The following is an 18,473-nucleotide window of genomic DNA, read 5'->3' as shown; positions in this document are numbered from 1 at the left end:
TCGAACAAACTTCTACCCTCAGGAAAATAGACACACAAATTTTACAAGAATTTTACAGAAAATCGTAACACTGAGTTGTGAACAATATTAAAACAAATAAACCAATTAAGATCTAAAAGTCTACTATTAATTGGATGAAGTCTCCAACTTAAAATGAGTTACCTCATGGGAACAATTTAATAAAATGGCACTTAGAACCCCAAGATAGGCCACAATATCAGTAAGCTATGTGGATAAAATACCATATATGTAACTTTTTTAAATAATAGAAAACAACCCCTACTAACTGGAATTGATAATTACCCTTTGAGTATCTACTGTATATGTAACTGAAGTAGGCCTATCAGGTATGCAAAAAAAAGTAGAAGACTTGGCCATAACTCTTTAGATAAGGATTGCTAACTATCCCTCAATATCTTTTCTTCTACTTATGAAGAACCCTCAATGTTTGCCTGGCCTTCAGGCAACCGGAATAAAGATTACATTTCCCATCCTCCCTTGAAGCCAAGTTCTAAGTTTTGGCCAGTTGGTTATAAGTGCAAGTGAATTGTTCTACTTTTGGGAAATGTCCTTAAAGGGAAAGAGCTCCCCCCTTCCTTGCTTTACCTCCTTCCTGTTGCTGCAACATAGACATCGTGGATAGGGCTTTTGCCTTCATTTTAGACTACATAGTAATCATTAAAATGGAAGCCTCACTTGGTAGAAAAGCAAAATAGAAGGATCCCAGGCCTCTAACATCATGGAGAATCATGCCAGACCCTCACTCAGTTTATACATGAGAGAGAAATAAATGTTTGTCTTGTTTAAGCAGCTATTATTTTGGGTGTTTGATCACTTGCACACAAACCTAATCTTCCTTCAAAAAGCTTATAATGGTATTGAGTATGAAAACTAGTTTATGTGAAACTATGCAAGTAAAACAGCACAGCCAGTGTTAAATTAAAAACCAGCTGAGTTCCAGTTGTACAAAAGTTTTCAGTTTGAAATGGGATGTATTTTCCCATAAGAGTAATTCAATAAAATTATGTTTAAGAGACCCAACATAGCCCACAAAAAGCAAAAGCATAACGTGGTTAAAAACTTGTACTTCAGGCTCAGGGAGCCTGCTTCTCCCTCTGCCTATGTCTCTGCCTCTGTGTGTGTGTGTCTCATGAATAAACAAAATATTTTTTTAAAAATTGTACTTAAGGGGATCCCTGGGTGGCTCAGCGGTTTAGCACCTGCCTTCGGCCCAGGGCATGACCCTGGTGTCCCGGGATCGAGTCCCCGCATCAGGCTCCCTGCGTGGAGCCTGCTTCTCCCTCTGCCTGTGTCTCTGCCTCTCTCTCTCTGTCTCTCATGAGTAAATAAAATCTTTTTTAAAAAATTGTACTTAAAAAATTTTAAACAGGGATCCCTGGGTGGCGCAGAGGTTTGGCGCCTGCCTTTGGCCCAGGGCGTGATCCTGGAGACCCGGGATCGAATCCCACATCGGGCTCCCGGTGCATGGAGCCTGCTTCTCCCTCTGCCTGTGTCTCTGCGCCTCTCTCTCTCTCTGTGACTATCATAAATAAATAAAAACTAAAAAAAAAAAATTTTTAAACAGTAAAATAAGTAAATTAATAATATATTTGAGCTTACAGAATCTATGAAAGTGTATTCAAAGAGGAACAACACAGGACTTCACAATAAACTACAATATTAAAACTGGGAGAAAAATAGTGAAAAATAATAAAAAATAAATGTAAAAATTCATCATTAATGCTGGTACATTTGGAATCATGTAATAAGCTTTTAAAAATGCTGATTCCTGGAACCTACCCCAGACTAAATCAGAACCTGGGGATTAGGGGCAAGGCCCAGTATCAATAGTTTACAAAGCCCCTAGTAATTCTAATGGGTAGCCATAGTTGAGAACTACTGCTGGAGAAAATTAAAAGGGCTGTGACATATCTAAATGGGACATTCAAGGGCTTCAGCAAGTGATGCTATCAGTTTTTTTTAATTTTTGTCTGGGTTTTACTGAAAAATAACTTACAGGGCACCTGGGTGGCTCAGTCAGTTAAGCATTTGCCTTGGGCTCAGGTCATGATCCCAGGATTCTGGGATCAGCCCTGCACTGCTTCCCTGCTCAGAGAGGAGACTGCTTCTCCCTCTGCCTCTCCCCACTTGTGCTTGTGCACATGCTCTCTCTCTCTCTCTCTCTCTCTCTCTCTCAAATAAATAAATAAATAACATCCAGAAAGAAGAAAGAAGGGATGAGAGAGAGAGAGAGAGAGAGGGAGGGAAGAGAAAGGAAGAAAGAAAACTTGCTTTTAGGTGTTTTATTGTTTTGAAGTTGAGGGTTTTTTTGACCCAGCTATTGTCACACATCACCTCTTACTCAAAATTAAGTTCATTGGAGGTTTATAAATGGACTAAACAATTTCTACTTTCAGTGTGAATATAACATAATTTCTTCAACTGCCAAAGCTAAATATCCCTCTTAATCAACAGTTTTCTTAACCAAGATCTATATTCCTATCTCTCTCAGGGTTTTTATCTCCAACTCTTTCCATGTTTCTCTCTCCACTGACTTCATGTTCTCCCCTCCTTCCAATCCGAAGAGAGATGCTTCCTCTCATCCTCTCCACTGTCCAGTTTTATGGGAAAGGCTTAAGTCCATGAAGCTGGAGATAGTCAATGAACAGGCCAAAGCCAAAGACTGAGACCCAGAGAGCAGAAGAGCATCATCAATCAACATTATTGAGAACACACTGGGAGTCTCCAGATATAAAGAGAGTTTGCCTGCTGAGAAAGATACTACTAAAAAATATTTTTGAGGCAGTCAGAGAAATTTGAATATTGGCTGGAAGGAATTATCATTAATGTTGTTAGATTGATGGCATTGTAATTATAAGAAAAAACCCTTATCAATTAGATATATTCCATTAACTATATATGTAATTACATGATGTCTGGGGATTTGCTTCAAAATACTGGGCCAAAATTAAATAGGAGTGAGGAAGATGGGTGAAACAAGATTAACAAATGTTGATAATTGTTGAAGTTGGGTAATTGAGGCTATTATACCATTTTCACTACTTTTATGTTTGAAATTTCCCCTAATAAGAAAATTGGCTTGAAATATGGTTCCAACTATAGCATTCATGAGGAAAATAATAGAAAATAAAAATAATAGACTATGTAGAAAATATTAGAAACTGCTCTCTAGATCAATTGGCATGGAGAATGTGTCAGTAAGAAAATTAAAGGAGACAGAGATAAGTGGTATGGAAGGGGGAAAGATTTGATTGAGAGGGGAAACTAGATCCAGAACTTTAGGAGTCATAATTTAACATGTTTAAAAACAAGATAAATAGCCATTCTGATTAGGGGAGGGATTTTCTTTAATAAAGATAGGAATGATGTCACCCCCATATCATGATGTAGGAGATTAAAATTAATTTTTATGGAAAAATATTAATAAAGGTATTAACAATAATAATAAAACAACTAACAGCAATTGAGTGCTTACCACTTTCCAGGCAGTATGCAAAGTACTTTATATACATTTCTCATATAAGCTTCACAGCAGTCTTATGACCTGTAGGCTATTATTAGCACCCAACCCCTACTCTTTTAATATTTGAAGAAACTGAGCTCAGACAGGTAACGAGAGATTGCCCAAAGTCACACGCTACCAAAAGTCAGAGCTGGGACTTTAATCCAGGTCTGCTTAAATCCAAATCCCAGGTCTTTAATCATCTCGTTATTCTATACCCTCATGTCATTGTAAACTTCTCTTTGTATAAGGAAGTATAAGGGGTATTTGGGGCTGTGATTCCTGGCATCAGTGATTTCCTCTTGTTGCCTGGAGTGTTTAGTAGGAATCTAATAAAGAAATGCAGAGAATGCCTCAGGGAAAGGGTTACAACAAGGCAAGTACACCATACAAGAACAGAAGTACTGTACCTCTGCCAAAGAGGTAAAAAAGAAAAAAGGGAATCACACATCTCTTATACATCCAGAACTGATTAAAAAACAAACAAACAAAACAAAAAGCCCAGCTAGAGAAAAATTGAAGAGTATATATGCCAGGGTTACATTCTACTCTTCGAATCAATTTCCACTCTAACAACAACCCATCTGTCTTCACAATTATAGGTTCCCAGGTTGTTCTGTGCTCTCCTCCAGGGAACCTTTCTCTTAGGTAACAAACTCCTATCTAGATATATCTATTAGGATAGAATAGTATAGCTGTCTAGCCTCCCCCAAGTATTTGTTTTAAGCCTCTACCACCCCTGGTGACAATCAAAACAATCTCCATCCCTCCTTGAGCAGGTGGGGGTTAGAGGGGAGGCATGAGCACTGGAAAGCCAAGAAACTGTTTCCTGGCCCCTGAAATGTGCATAGTGTGAATGACAGATTCCTTATGTTATGGTGTTAGGAAGTGAGTACACATGAATAAATAGTATCCATCTGGGAGCTGGAGGACCTGTGTTTATGTTTCCCACTTCTGGTACTAGATTATCTTTAGTAAGTCACTTTACCACTCTGGGCTTCAGATTCCTTATTTAATAAGAGGGGGCTATAATAAAGAATTTTATAACATTTCTAGTTGCAGAATCCTTTCACCAAATGATAGCTCTCAGGGAAACTAACAATGTATATAACAGACAAAATGTGAAACTACTCTGAGGGTCAAAGGGACCCTTTCCCATGCCTTATTGTAATGGATCATATTAAGGTGCTTCTTATTTTAAATGTTCTATGATTATAAGTAAACTCCTTGTAGCCTGAGGAGAAGGCAGGGTCCATTTGAGCAGCTGCACCAGAGGATCCTCTGGCCCCCAGATGGCTGCCCTCCTTTATCAGTGAGCCTCTTCCTAAAGCAAATAAGCAAAGAAAAAAATCCCACAGAAACAGAGTCCGACGTGAGGACTCAGGGAGCCAACAGAAAACTCAAATCCATCCAGGCAAACTAAAACACATTCCAAGGAAGAGATAAGGTTTATGAAAAGGAAACTAACACAATCACTTAAAAGAATTTCAACATTAAACCACTCAGGCCAGGCTGCCAGGCCACACGGAGGCTACAAAATGTCCAAGGTCGGCCCTGAAAAAAAAAGACTTCACAGGGACGCATGCCTTGATTTTCCTCTTTTGTTTCTCATTGCCCTGGGGTCAACTTCTTTCAGGTCCCTGTGTGTGGGAAGTGGCAGTACATTGTACACAGCATACATTTCTTCTGGCACTGAGTCCTACAGGAACTCAGCATTTTGGAAAAAGGGATTATAGGAAGAGTGACTATAGATTAATAAATCTGAACTTTTACATATATCAGAACAAAGTAGCCAACTCAATAGGGCCACCTGATGAAAAATACAACACCCTGTTTTTGAATTTTAAACAAGAGATTTCAGATAAACATATTTTTTTTAGTATAAGTATACCCTGAATATTGAATTCTTTAAAGTATTGTTATTTACCTAAAATTCAAATTTAACTCCACATCTCACATTTTTATTTGCTAAATCTGCCAATCCTAACCCTCAAGATGAAAACATATTCCAGCTATATTTTCGATATCCAAATCATTTTTTTAAAACTCCTCCTTGGAAATGGCCTTTACAAGATGAGGAACATTCCTTCCCCAAGCCTCTATGGAATTAAAGCCTCAGCCTTGGAGACTGGATTAAATTTCTGAAAACTACCAAATGTTATTCATCAAGTGTGTGAGTGAAATGAGAATGATTAAGCAAGGTGACTCCACTTGGGGCCAAAACATGAGGTGTTGTTCTATGTAAATGAAATTAGGTGTCTTATGATACCCACTGTCCTTATTAACTCTCTATTGCCTACAGAATAAATACTCAGTTTTGTAATACTGCATCAAGGTATCCAGCCAAATCTACCTCTCCAGCTTGTTTTTACCCACTGGGGCCACACAACCTACCCGTTGATGGATCCTTTCATACTACTACTCCTGTTATTGCCTTTAACAAGAAAGTCCTTTTTGGTCCTACCTACCTGATGGACACATGTCTTTCAAGACTCAGCCCAAATGTTACTTTTCCAAAAAGGGAAAAGTAAATCCTTTCTGAAATATGTGGAAGGAAGGATGAAAGGATGGATAGATAGATGAACTAATAAAATTTCTTCATAAAATCTTCTTGCTTCTATTCTCAACTCCCAAACACAGGTTAAAAACATGGGCTTTGGAGTTAGGTAGACCTGAAATCAAATCTTAATTGTGTTACTGAGTAGATATGTGATTTGGGGGGAGAAATTTAACATCAATAAATTGCAATACCCTTGTCTGTAAAACTGGAATAACACACACAGCTCGTCCCACAAAGGGTTATGGGGATGATTAAATAAGAGTAAGAAAAATCACTTGGCATAGTGCCTAACTCAGAGTAAACATTTGATAAATTGTAGCTATTATCTTATTAGTATTACTCCTTTCTTTGTGTTCTGCATTTAACAATTTACACAGCTTCTAGCCAAGAATCACTTTTTTTTTTTTTTTGCAGAGGGAGAAGCAGGCTCCACTCAGGGAGCCTGACATGGGACTCGATCCTGGGTCTCCAGGATCCCACCCTGGGCTGAAGGCGGCACTAAACCGCTGAGCCACCAGGGCTGTCCTTTTTTCTTTTTTTTAAAGCATCAGCTCCTACCACACTGTTCCTAGGGGTGTAGAAGAACAAGGGAATGAAAAGGGAGGAATATAATATTTACTGACTCAAACTATGTAAATATATACAGGGCACTATGCAGGACATTACTACTTAACCTCTGTACAAGAGTTACAAAGTAGATAAAATTATATCTACTTAAGAGATGAAGAAACTAAATCGTAAAAGCTCGGTGGTTTACTCAGGATTCAAAGTTAGGTAATGGCATGAGCAGGATTTGCTTCTAGGCCTATCTGACAACATGCCTGCCTGGGCACACCACCCATACAAGAGATTAGTGTCTTTACTTTTCCATTTCCAGCTCTTCCCAAGGTCAAAATGAGTAGTTTGTGGAAATCAATGGAAAGTTTTGCTTAGTAGAGGTAAACTAGGGATTGTGATAAGGAGTAGGGGAAAGCACAAAGGGAAAGACTTGTCAGGCAAAACATAGCAAGACAAGAGGAAGGCTATCTTGTGCCAATTATCTCAATTTCCTTTTTCTTCCTACAAAACTGCTTCATATATGATATTTAATAAATCTTTAACTCATTATTTTTCAGTTAACATCTAATAACATCAATTATAAATGAGTCGTTATACTTTTTAAAATAAATCAAACATTATAGATAACAAAGTCCTCTTTGCCCCTCTTCAATCCTGGTCCCATCCCTACTTCCTCCAAGGTAAAAAGATACTGGATTAGGTATTTGCTCTTTCAGATATTTAAAACTACATTTGCATAGAGAAATGTGTAGCCACATAAAATATATATTGTTTCATGTATAATTAATGAATAAATTATTTTCACTGTATATGCAAAAAGAACAAAAATAAAATAAAATAAAACCCTGATTTACCCAACTTCTATTCTATGTATGCATTCTCTAACTCCAAAATGGGTCTTCCCATTATTTCAGACATTTCTGATAAAGAGATGAAGCTAATTTACTATTTAGTATTGGTATGACCTACTCAAAAGTGGATTCTAAGACAGACATTGCAAAAGAAAACCAAAATAAAGACAACTACCAGAATTCAGAACTGGCCACATTTTTTTTTAAGGTGGTTTGTTTCTTGTTTTGGTTTGGTTTTTTGTTTGTTTGTTTTCACAGAGAGAAAGCAAGAGAGAGCGGGAAGGAGCAAAGAGAAAAAAATCGGCTCCATACCCAGTGCAGAGCTCAATCCTATGACCCTGAGATCATGACCTGAGCCAAAATCAAGAGTCATTTAACTGACTGAGCCACCCAGGTGCCCTTGACCACTTTTTTTTTTAAGTGAAATTCAAGCCAAACTTTTGCAGAATACTTAAAGTGCCTTCATGAGTGGAGCCCCATAAACATAGTTTGAAAACACTTGACTTGGTATTTTCTAGGCCTTTCCTAGGACTGTATGTCTGTGATTAATAAAGTGAGTGCATATCAAATCCAGACTCTGAAAAGGACTTGATTCTTTGGATGCCTACTCCAAATATCAGAATCATACACCCATGAGCCTCAGCCAGGTTGGAGCCAGTTCTGAACCTTAAAGAGTGCCTCCCTGCAATGCAAACAGTCCCATGTTGTTTCCCCTTCCTGTACCAAAAAAAAAAAAAAAAAAGAAAGAAAGTACACATAGACATATGTCAATTTGTCTTGTCAATTTCCTTGTTGAGACCATATTATAATGGAAAGGTTTTGCTAAGAGCTATAAATAGTAATTTCCTTCAGTAGTGATATACTCTCTATTTCTGGTAAGAGCAAGGAAATCCACCAGCTTCTTCCTGGCAACACTATGCTACTTGCATAAGAAAGTGACCAACTGAAGCAGGATGGTCATATATAAGGTAAGAGGATGGGTAAGGAGCCTGGGAAATGGGAAGAAGCAGGGGTGATTTTACTTCAATCTCCTGAAACTCCATCATCCCATTTCTATATATGAAAAAAAAAAGAGTAGAAAGGTGTCTCTATGGTCTCCCCCTCCCTCACCAAAAATACCACCTGAAGCTCTCCTCCTCGGGGCATGAAGGATTTTAGATTAAAAGAGACTTAAAAGACATATATAGACCAAATAAAGCAAGTGGATCCTTTTTTTGGCTCTAACCGGAAAAGCAATAGAAAAGAAATGCTAAGACAATCAGACAAATCTGGACTGGGTATTAATAACAAATATCAGGAATTATTGTTAATTTTGTTAGGTGTGACATGGCATTGTACTTGAGTCAAAATCTGTCCTTTTTTAAATGCATCCTGGAGTATTTAAGGGTAAAATGCCATGCTGTCTACTTGTGAGGGTATTCTTGAAATTTTCGTGATATTTTCAAAGAAGTGAAGTAAAGAGTATGGCATAATACTGATGGTTGTTGAAACTAGGTGATTAGTTGATAGAGGTTTGCTGAACTTATTTTTGTATATGTTTGGAAATTTCCATAATAAAAAGTTCACTTTGAGACTTCTGAAATGTGACCCTTTCCTTTACCTAACCACATCCCCATGCTTTTCATCTTTCCCACCCATCCACTATATTGATTTATCACTCCAGTGATTGACAGCAGAGTTTAGCAGTTAAGTTGCAGGTTCTAGAACTACATTGTCTGGGTCACTGCCTGGGTTCTAGCATTGCCCACTTGACCTTATGAGAGGTCATTTACCTCTACATCTCATCTGTAAAATGGAGATGTAAAATCTGCCTTTTGGGCTGTTATGAAGATAAATGGGTTAATAAATGTATTTAGAATAGTGGCTGATATAAGTACTCAATAAGTCTTAGTCCTTATCATAATTAAGTAACTTCTGAAAGTAGGAAGGTATACTACAACATCATCTAGTCCAGTTCTTTGTGTAATAAAAGAAAAATTTAGAGTTAAAACGTTTTTAAAAAAGAAAAAAAGAAATCTGCCTAAGGACACAAAGCTGGATAAAAGGCAGAGCAGATTAGAATTCAGCTTTCCTAGAATCCAGGTCAATGTCCTTATACTTTATTCACTTTTTTTTAAAGTCTTTTATTTATTTATGAATGAGAGACACACACACACACACAGAGACAGGTAGAGAGACACAGGCAGAGGGAAAAGCAGGCTCCATGCAGGGAGCCCGACGTGGGACTCAATCCCAGGTCTCCAGGATCACGCCCTGGGCTGAAGGCGGCACTAAACCGCTGAGCCACTCGGGTTGCCCACTTTATTCACTTTAATACATATTCAATATTGAATCAGTATTTGCCGTGCTCTCTGTGTAGTACTATGTAAAATATTAGATCTTTTAAGTAATTACTACCTAGTTGTAAAATAGTAATAATACTAGATTTTGTACAGTAACTCACTTTTCAAAGTGCTTCTAACAACCTCAAGGGCAGGAAAACTAATCTCTAGTGACAGAAACCAGAATAGTGGTAGCCAATGGGTGGAATACAAAAGGGACATGAGCAAACTTCCTGGGGTGATAGAAATATAGTATATTCTGAGTGAAGTGTTTGTTACAGATATATACATTTTTAAAACTCATCAAATTGTACACTTAAGACATATGCATTTTACTGTATGTAAATAAATTTTACCCCTAAGTTTTTTAAAATCCCTCTACATACATGTATTTTCCTGGCTTCTAAACACTGTTAACTATAGCAAGTAGAAATTTCCTGAAAGTTGAGAAACGTGGAAGCTTTAAAAGGGCACGTTCAAGGATATACAAAGCTAAAGCTAGAAGTAGGTCTCGATTCCTGGCTCAATATGACTTCAAATTCAAGAGTGAACTCAGACAACACAGGTATTAGTATAAATGGAAAAAGAGGGGAAGACAGAAGAAACACTAGCCTTGTTTGGAGAAAATACAGAAAAGACAGGAATCAACACAGAACAGATGCGTTAGGGAAGACTCTATGGGCAAAGTGGGATTTACCCGAGTCTGTCATAAATGCTCTAGTGGCATCTGCCCCTCTCAGAATGCCTCAGGCTATTTGAGAGCAGGAATCATATTGTATGAAGTGGACTGCAGGCATAAATACTATCACCTCAATTTGTCCTCTGGGCCCTCTAATTCTCCTTTTTCATTGTCCCTTGCAACTCCTTTCCAATGAGCTCCTAGGATGCTGTTCAATCCCCTCAGGATAAACTCTGAGCCAAGTGTCTTTACTTTTCCTAATAGCAAAAGCCTTGAGACCAGGAGTAGTAGAACAAGGCCCCAGGCATTCTGTGGGATACAGTGAGTGTTTAGTAGTTAAAAAAAAAGTCCATTGTCCCTTATTATTCCCTCTAGATTTTATCAACATGGAAAATAATGCCCTTCACGCAATGGCAAAGTAAAGTACAATGTGTCTTTAATCTGTCCTTCAGTGTTTACATGTGAGCTATTTGGCACCAAGTAAGCAAACAGAGGTTCACTTAAGTGGGGGAAAAGTTGTCACTTTCACACAATGCATATGAGCTAAGTGGTGTGATGTAACTACTGTCTTAAAGCAGAACTACCCACTAAGGAGTTCTGCTCCTGCTGTTACTGGCTTAGATAGCCTGCAGTTTAACTGCACACAGCTGAATGACTCAGTAGTTCATTGCTGTATATAATTCTCATGATCTACAATGCACTACCCTTTAAAACTGGAAGTTTCCTTTAATCCTTTAGGTGGGGTCCAGTATCATGTCAGAGCTGCCATGTCTTGTGACCAGAATTCTTCTAATGGATTTTAACTTGCAATTGGTATTTGACTATTCCCCAGCCTCTTAGTCTCTAATTGTTCCAGCCCTAGTAGATTTGCTTATCTAATGACAATAAGGGTTCTGAGAGAGACTCCTAGGCTCTAGCAGATAATAACTTCATACCTTACTCACGGGAATTGTCATTTCATGAACACCTACCGTATGCCAGACACTGAATTTTTACAATGACTCTGTAAGATGAGTACTGTAATCCTCACTCTACAAACAAGAAAACCAAGCTACCAAAGTAGGTTGTGGCAGAGCAATAGTTTGGTCTTATGTCTAAGTAAGAGTCCCATGTACTTTTCACTTACTCACCCTTGAATCATGAAATTTCCATGGTAAGAAAACTTCTGTAGCTTCAATTATCTATTAACTCTAACTTTAGTGATTCCTTTCTGTTATGTTAAATTAAAACTTTTCAAGGTATCCTTCAGCACTGTCTTAATTCCTTTTCGGAAGCAAGAGATGGAATTATCTCAGGGACCAATGGCTGGATATTCTTTATTTGTCCTGCTAGATCCATTTTCCACTTACCTCTGTGCCCTGGGAAGTAGCCTTTATGCACTACATCATTTATTTCCTTATCCTCTGGCTTTCAGCTGGGTTTACCCACTAGGAACACTAGATGGAAGTTAAGGGAGAGAAGAGAGTCTTGGTAATAATGATGTTTTCCTTTTTTCTTTTAACTCTGACATCACTGGACACAAGAGAAGTCCTTCAGGTTGGCTGGGTTTATCTACAATACCCACCAGCTCCTCTCCTGTAGCTCTCTTCTAGAACTACAGCTATTCTCTTTGGGGTGAAACTTCAGGGTACTTCACCATTCCTTGTTACTTTCCCTTAAACCTATTTCACCTGAATAAATAGTTCCTAAATTAATTTTTCCTTAATTGTTCCATTTGAAGATCTCATATACTCTGCAGGTTTTCAAACTGATACAACTTGAGCTCTAGAATCTTCTTGATGCTTTGGATCACTGAACAAATACAAGATGCCTTTTCATGCATGCATTTATATATTCATTCCACAAATATTTATTGAGCACCTATTGTGTTCCAGGCACTGGATTTATAATGGTAACAAATGTGGCCACTGCTCTCCTACATAAAATACAGTAAATAGATTAAATAATCACACACAAACTAGAAGAACACTATAATTGTGCCATATGCTATGGCCCAATGAGGGCTAATGAGAGGAGTCAATCTGGTAGGGAGATCAATAAAGGCTTGCATAAAAAAGTAAAACTTGAGCAAAAGACAAAGAGGTGTTTATTGGGCATAGAAGAAAGATCATTCCTGGCAGAAGCTGATGGCTGATAAAGGCTGGTGTAGCAGGAATAGAGAAAGCAGGAGATGCTTGAGGAGATATAAAACTGAAAAGGCTTTGCAGGCCCCCTTGAAAAATTGCCTTTATCCTAGTTACAGTGTGAATATTGGGTTGGAAGGCCAGAGTGGATTGAACACAGACCAGGCAGACAAAGGGAGAAGTAATCTAAATGGTGGTGGGGAAAAAAAAATGGAGAAAATAGATTGATCTTCTATATAAGTATAGAGAGATACTGAAAAATAGCCTTGCTCCTGGGAGATTTCAGTGCCTGATTCCTTGTATACATTAATACAACTGTCTTAGGGCAATGACATCTCAATAAATGGAAAAACGCTGCCTTCTCATTGTGGGATGGGGTCAAGAAAGATTATGCTAGGTCTAAGAAAGAGGATGAAACTCAGTAATGCAGTTATATACACAGGGTTGGAACATAAAAACTGTTCCTATATTGACTTCCTGTCTTGATGTCTAACAATTCTCACTCCTTAGAAATTCTGTAAGGAGGAGGGAGTAATTCTAGAGAGAGCTGAGAAACTCAAAGAGACTAGAGTTACCATCTTGGCTCTCCCACTTACTGTGTTGACTATGCAATTAGTTAATTTCTCTGATCTTCACATTCCTCTTCTGTAAAATGAGAATGATAAATATTTCATAGAAGTGTTGTGAGAATTAAATAAGGTAATGTATGTGTATACATATGATGTGTGGCACCCAGGAAATTTAACAAAATCCCCTACCCCTGGACAAACAGAGCAGGACTGACTCTATTTTGGGCTGCACCCGGCTTGTGCTGACCTGCTTATTACTTAGGGCACTGCCCCGCCCTAGTCAGAGACCAGGGCACACCCTAACCGGAAATCCGGCTGAGTGGACCAGCATGACTGTGCAACTTTCTGCATATCCCATTGGCCACTGGCTCCTATAAAGTTGCTAAGCCTCTTAGTCTCGGGGTCCAAGTCCCTGCTCCGCTGCCTCTGGTATACTTGGACCCAGGCTGGAGCTTGTAAATAAACCCTCATGTGTTTGCATCAGGTGTCGGCTCCGTGGCGGTTTCTCGGATTTGCAATCTTGGGCACAACAGATGTTCACTAATTCAAGTAACAGGAAACCAATTTAAAATAACTTCAAACTTATCTAACATATTGGGAAATCTTAGGTATGACAGACTTCAAGCTTTATTGACTGAGCAGCATAATCAATTTCTAACTTTCTCCTCTATCATCCTTGATGTGTTGTTGACTCTTGAATTGGCTCCACTTGTGATCCAAAGTCAGAAGCATCACATTTAAAGAAAGAAATATCTAAAGTGGAAAGAAATACCTTTTTTGCTATGCCCGACTTGAATGTGGAAAACCTTTACCAAACAACATAGACTTATATCTCATTAACTAGAACCTAAAGTAAAATATACAAGGGCAGGAATATTTGTTGTTTTGCTTACTGATGTATCACCAACATTCAGAATAGTGGTTAGGCCTTGAAAATATTTGTTTGAATGGACTGCATGCCTAATTCTAATCTAGCCACTAATAAAGTGGGATTACCACATACTGGCACTTTTTCTGTAAAAGGCAAAATAGTAATAATCTTAGGCTTCCTGGGCTGCATAGAACCTCTGTAGCAATTCTTCTTTTTTCAACCCTATAAAAACATAAAAAAATATTCTTAGCTCATGGGTCTTCCAAAAACAAGTCTAGGAATGGATGTCCCACACGCTATAGTTTGCTGTCCCCTGGCTTAGATTAAACACGTGGGATGAAATGGAAGGACAGTCAAGCACCACAACCATATTCTACAACCAGTAGAATATGTACAGCACTTAGCAGAATCCTCCACATTGTAAAAAGCACTCAATAAATATCAGCTGTCATTGTTTTTCGATGATGTATTATTTTCCTTGTTCTTGTTTCTCTAGGATAGCTGGACTCCAGAGACCTCTGTTCTATGATAAACCTGTCTTAAGTTGTGGGCTGCCTCTGACTCTGGGCTGAACCATGTCAGCCAGTACACAGAAAGACAAAACATACAAGAAAGAAAATAGAAAAAATAAGCTCAGGGTCAAAAACCAAGATGCACAAAATTAGGAGAGGATATGAAAAATGTATTATGATGGAGGAAATGAATCCTATTCTCAAATACTAGAAAATTCAGTTAAAAAGATAAAATAAATTACTCTCAGAATCTTGAATAGGCTAATAGGCAACCAGTCTCACCAAGATAAAAACCTGTGTTATTTTTAATACAACAGAATTCTTTCTCCAGAGGCCATTGCTATTATATTTTTAAAAATACTGCCTTTTGAGGTTTATAGCTAGTATGTCATCTTCATTGTTTTATACTATCTGATCTTCATCAGCAGCCCACTGAAGCCAGGAAGAATGTTATTATTATCCCACTCACTGATGATATTACACATACTTATTAATATAGCTTGGGACCAACCATAGTTCTGGAATGAGGGGAGTCCTTAATGCCCCGTGCTGAATCCCACACTGATGCTTTTGTTACTAAATTATGAGGAGGTGGGTGGGAATCTCAAAGGAAGGGGTCAGTTAAAGTAGCTATTCACCAAACAGTACAGAAGGGGTTCAATATTTTAATAGTAATGTGGCTATACCAGTGCATACCAGATGACTATGAGCCCACCTATTTTTGCCAAACATAAAAGAAAGGAAGGAAGGAAAAGGAAGGATAAAGGAAAGAAAGAAGAAATGGCTTTTCTAGGACTATAAAACAGTGAATGGCAGAGCTCGGATTCAAAATTAAGTTTTCAAGAATCCAAATCCTCCACTTTTTTTTCCTGTTATCCATTTTCTTTACTTGTATCTTCTGTTTCACATCCTGTGGCTCATCCTAGTTAATGACTCAGATCATAGAAAATAATATCGTATTTAGAGACAGAAGATTTACGTTCAAGTCTTACTTCTGCTATTTATTAATTGTGAGACCTTGGGCAATTCACCTGATCCTACAAGGCTGAGCTTCTTCACTGGGGAAATCACAGCAATTATGTCTGCATAGCAGGGCAGCTGAAGAAAAGCTTTGTAAAATACTAAGTACTATTCAGACATCAGCCATTCACATTATGCACAAATTGGCAGTTTTCATCTTAAAAAACCTGAATGTTGAACTGGAATTCTTTTTCCAGATGAGAAAACTCAGACTTCTGAGAGATTAAGTTACTTGCCCAAGGTCATACAACTAGTGATGATAGAGCCAGGAATGATTTCAAAGCTCTTGACTTCTAATTCATAGCTTTTAACTGGGTGGCCTCCAAACTCACATCACAGGCTGCCTACAAAGATGGAAATGTGAATGATCCTAACTTACAGTCAGTGCTCTGCTGGCAGACCTTTGTCATCAGCTCCTTCCAAGTCTGCAGGAAGAAGGCCTGCTTCTGGCCCACCATACATCTTATATAGTTCAGGGTATACCTAGCCAATTGCTAGGTCATTCCAGCAGCTGCAGGACTGGAATAGCAAAATTATGGAGTTAGCGACAGTATTTCTGCTACAGATATGCAAGATAAAAGATAGCATGGATGGGAACAGAGCCTCCCCCAGAGGGTCTGACTTTCAAGCCCTCATCTGCCACAGGCCAAAGGATCTTGATGCATAGTATGACAACTGAGAAGGAAAAGTTATTCTCAGCTTAGGAAAATCAGGCTAGATTGCCTCAAAAAAGTCAACCCTCACTGAAAAGCATGAGAAAGTCAAATGATATGAATATCCCCAATTCCAGAACTCTAGGCAAACTGAGTAAAGCAACGTGGTTTTGTAAAATCTGTCTTTGCAGTCAGGTAATTTTTGGATTCAGAAACCCAGACATCCACTTACTAGGTCGGGTAGTCATTTGCACTGCCCCCGAAATTTCTTTGTTCGGTCTTCCAGGTATAAGGCTACACTTCCTAGCTTGCCTGTGGTTCGGTGGAGTCATATAATTAATCTTGGCAAATACATCGTGAGAAAAAGGGATGTATGTCACTTCTAGGCCAAGGTTTTATTGGTGATGTGACACTCTCTAGATGTCTTTTCTTCTGGTACAGCAGTATTTGTGATGGTTGCTGCTCAGCAACCTGGATCCCTAACAACAATAAGCAGGGCCCTCCTGCTGACTCACTGTGAACTTGTGACAGAAACCTTTGTGTTTTAAGTCACTGAGATGTGGAGGTTGTTTACTACTGCAGCAAAATTGTGCCTATCCAAATTGATACATTAGCTATATGAATTTTTTTTAATTTTTATTTTATTTATGATAGGCACACAGTGAGAGAGAGAGAGAGGCAGAGACACAGGCAGAGGGAGAAGCAGGCTCCATGCACCGGGAGCCCGACGTGGGATTCGATCGTGGGATTCCAGGATCGCGCCCTGGGCCAAAGGCAGGCGCCAAACCGCTGCACCACCCAGGGATCCCAGCTATATGATTTTTAATAAGCTACTTAGCTTCTGAGTTTCTGACTCTTTAAAATAAGGATGCACATCTTTTTAGGATTGTGAGGATTACCAATAGCTTATGTAAAGCACCTCACAGCTCCTAGCACAACTTTTGTCCTTAAGCAATGTTATCTATTACTATTATAAAAGTCAGGGAGAAAAGCAGGTGGAAGCAGGACATCCTTAAGCAAACACACAGCTCTTAAAGTACTCATCCAGCCACCTAGACATAGAGCTTTGCCAGCCAGGTGCTCCAGCTAGGAGGCCCCTGAATGCCTCTGGTCACTTGCTCATTTTTTCACTTTGTAAATATATACTGAGTACCTACTATGTGACAGACACTACTTAGAAACTGGAACTATAAGAGAGACAAAGTCCCAGCTGTAATGGTCTTTACCTAGATCATCTAATGCATTTGAATGGGTATTTTTCGGATTACCTAACTGTACCCTCAGAGAAAACAAAAAGCCTGGAATTTGTTTTTTGTTTTTTTTTAAGATTTTATTTATTTATTCATGAGAGACACAGAGAGAGAGAGAGAGAGAGAGAGAGAGGGAGAAGCAGGCTCCCTGCAGGAAGCCTGATGTGGGACTAGGTCTCGGGGCTCTGGGATCACGCCCTGAGCTGAAGACAGGCGCTCAACCACTGAGCCACCCAGGCGTCCTGAGCCTGGAATTTGATTCTTTCTATTTTAGAGATTTTTAATTCCCTGGAAATATTTTTGCATATATTAACAGATTCAATTCTCACTGCACTTTGACAGAAACGCAAGGAAACTATTACCATATTACCATTCACAGGTGCAGAAATTACGGCTGGGAAAATTTTGTTTTTATTAACATCAGTGGCAGTGCCAGATCTAGAATCTGCACTCTCAAGGTTCCTCATTAAGGGCCATTTTCTTTTTTTAATCCCAGATTGACAATAAAAACTTGAATCACTATCTTGCCCACGGATACTCCCAGATAACAACTATATTAAAGTACCATAGGTGAAATACAAAAATGGAGTCATTCTGTGATTGTATTAATAATAAACCGTTACAAATAGGATACTAAACAGAACTATCCTATAACAAATTCTGCCTACTAATGGATTGAATTTCAGGAAGTTCCTACTTCACAACTCCACGTGCAGAAAGAGACCTAAGCACACATTTAATGTAGGTGATTTTACTGCCTTGGTGCAGTATGAAATAAGAAAAGACCAACAAAAATATTTTCTGGTCTCCTGGAGTCTTTATTGTTGGAGTAAATGTCCTAGAAAGCTCGGCCACATCTAGTTGCTCACTAATAGCTCAGCATTTTTAAGCCCATGCCTTAAAAATCCAACATGTCAAGGATCAATTCAAATGCCATCTTTTAGGGCAGTCTGGGTGGCTCGGCGGTGGACTGCCACCTTCAG

This window comes from Canis lupus, chromosome 4 (assembly GCF_011100685.1).
Source record: "Canis lupus familiaris isolate Mischka breed German Shepherd chromosome 4, alternate assembly UU_Cfam_GSD_1.0, whole genome shotgun sequence".
NCBI classification, from domain to species: domain Eukaryota; kingdom Metazoa; phylum Chordata; class Mammalia; order Carnivora; family Canidae; genus Canis; species Canis lupus.
The sequence above is the reverse complement of the archived record's forward strand: the minus strand, read 5'-3'. Positions refer to the sequence as shown.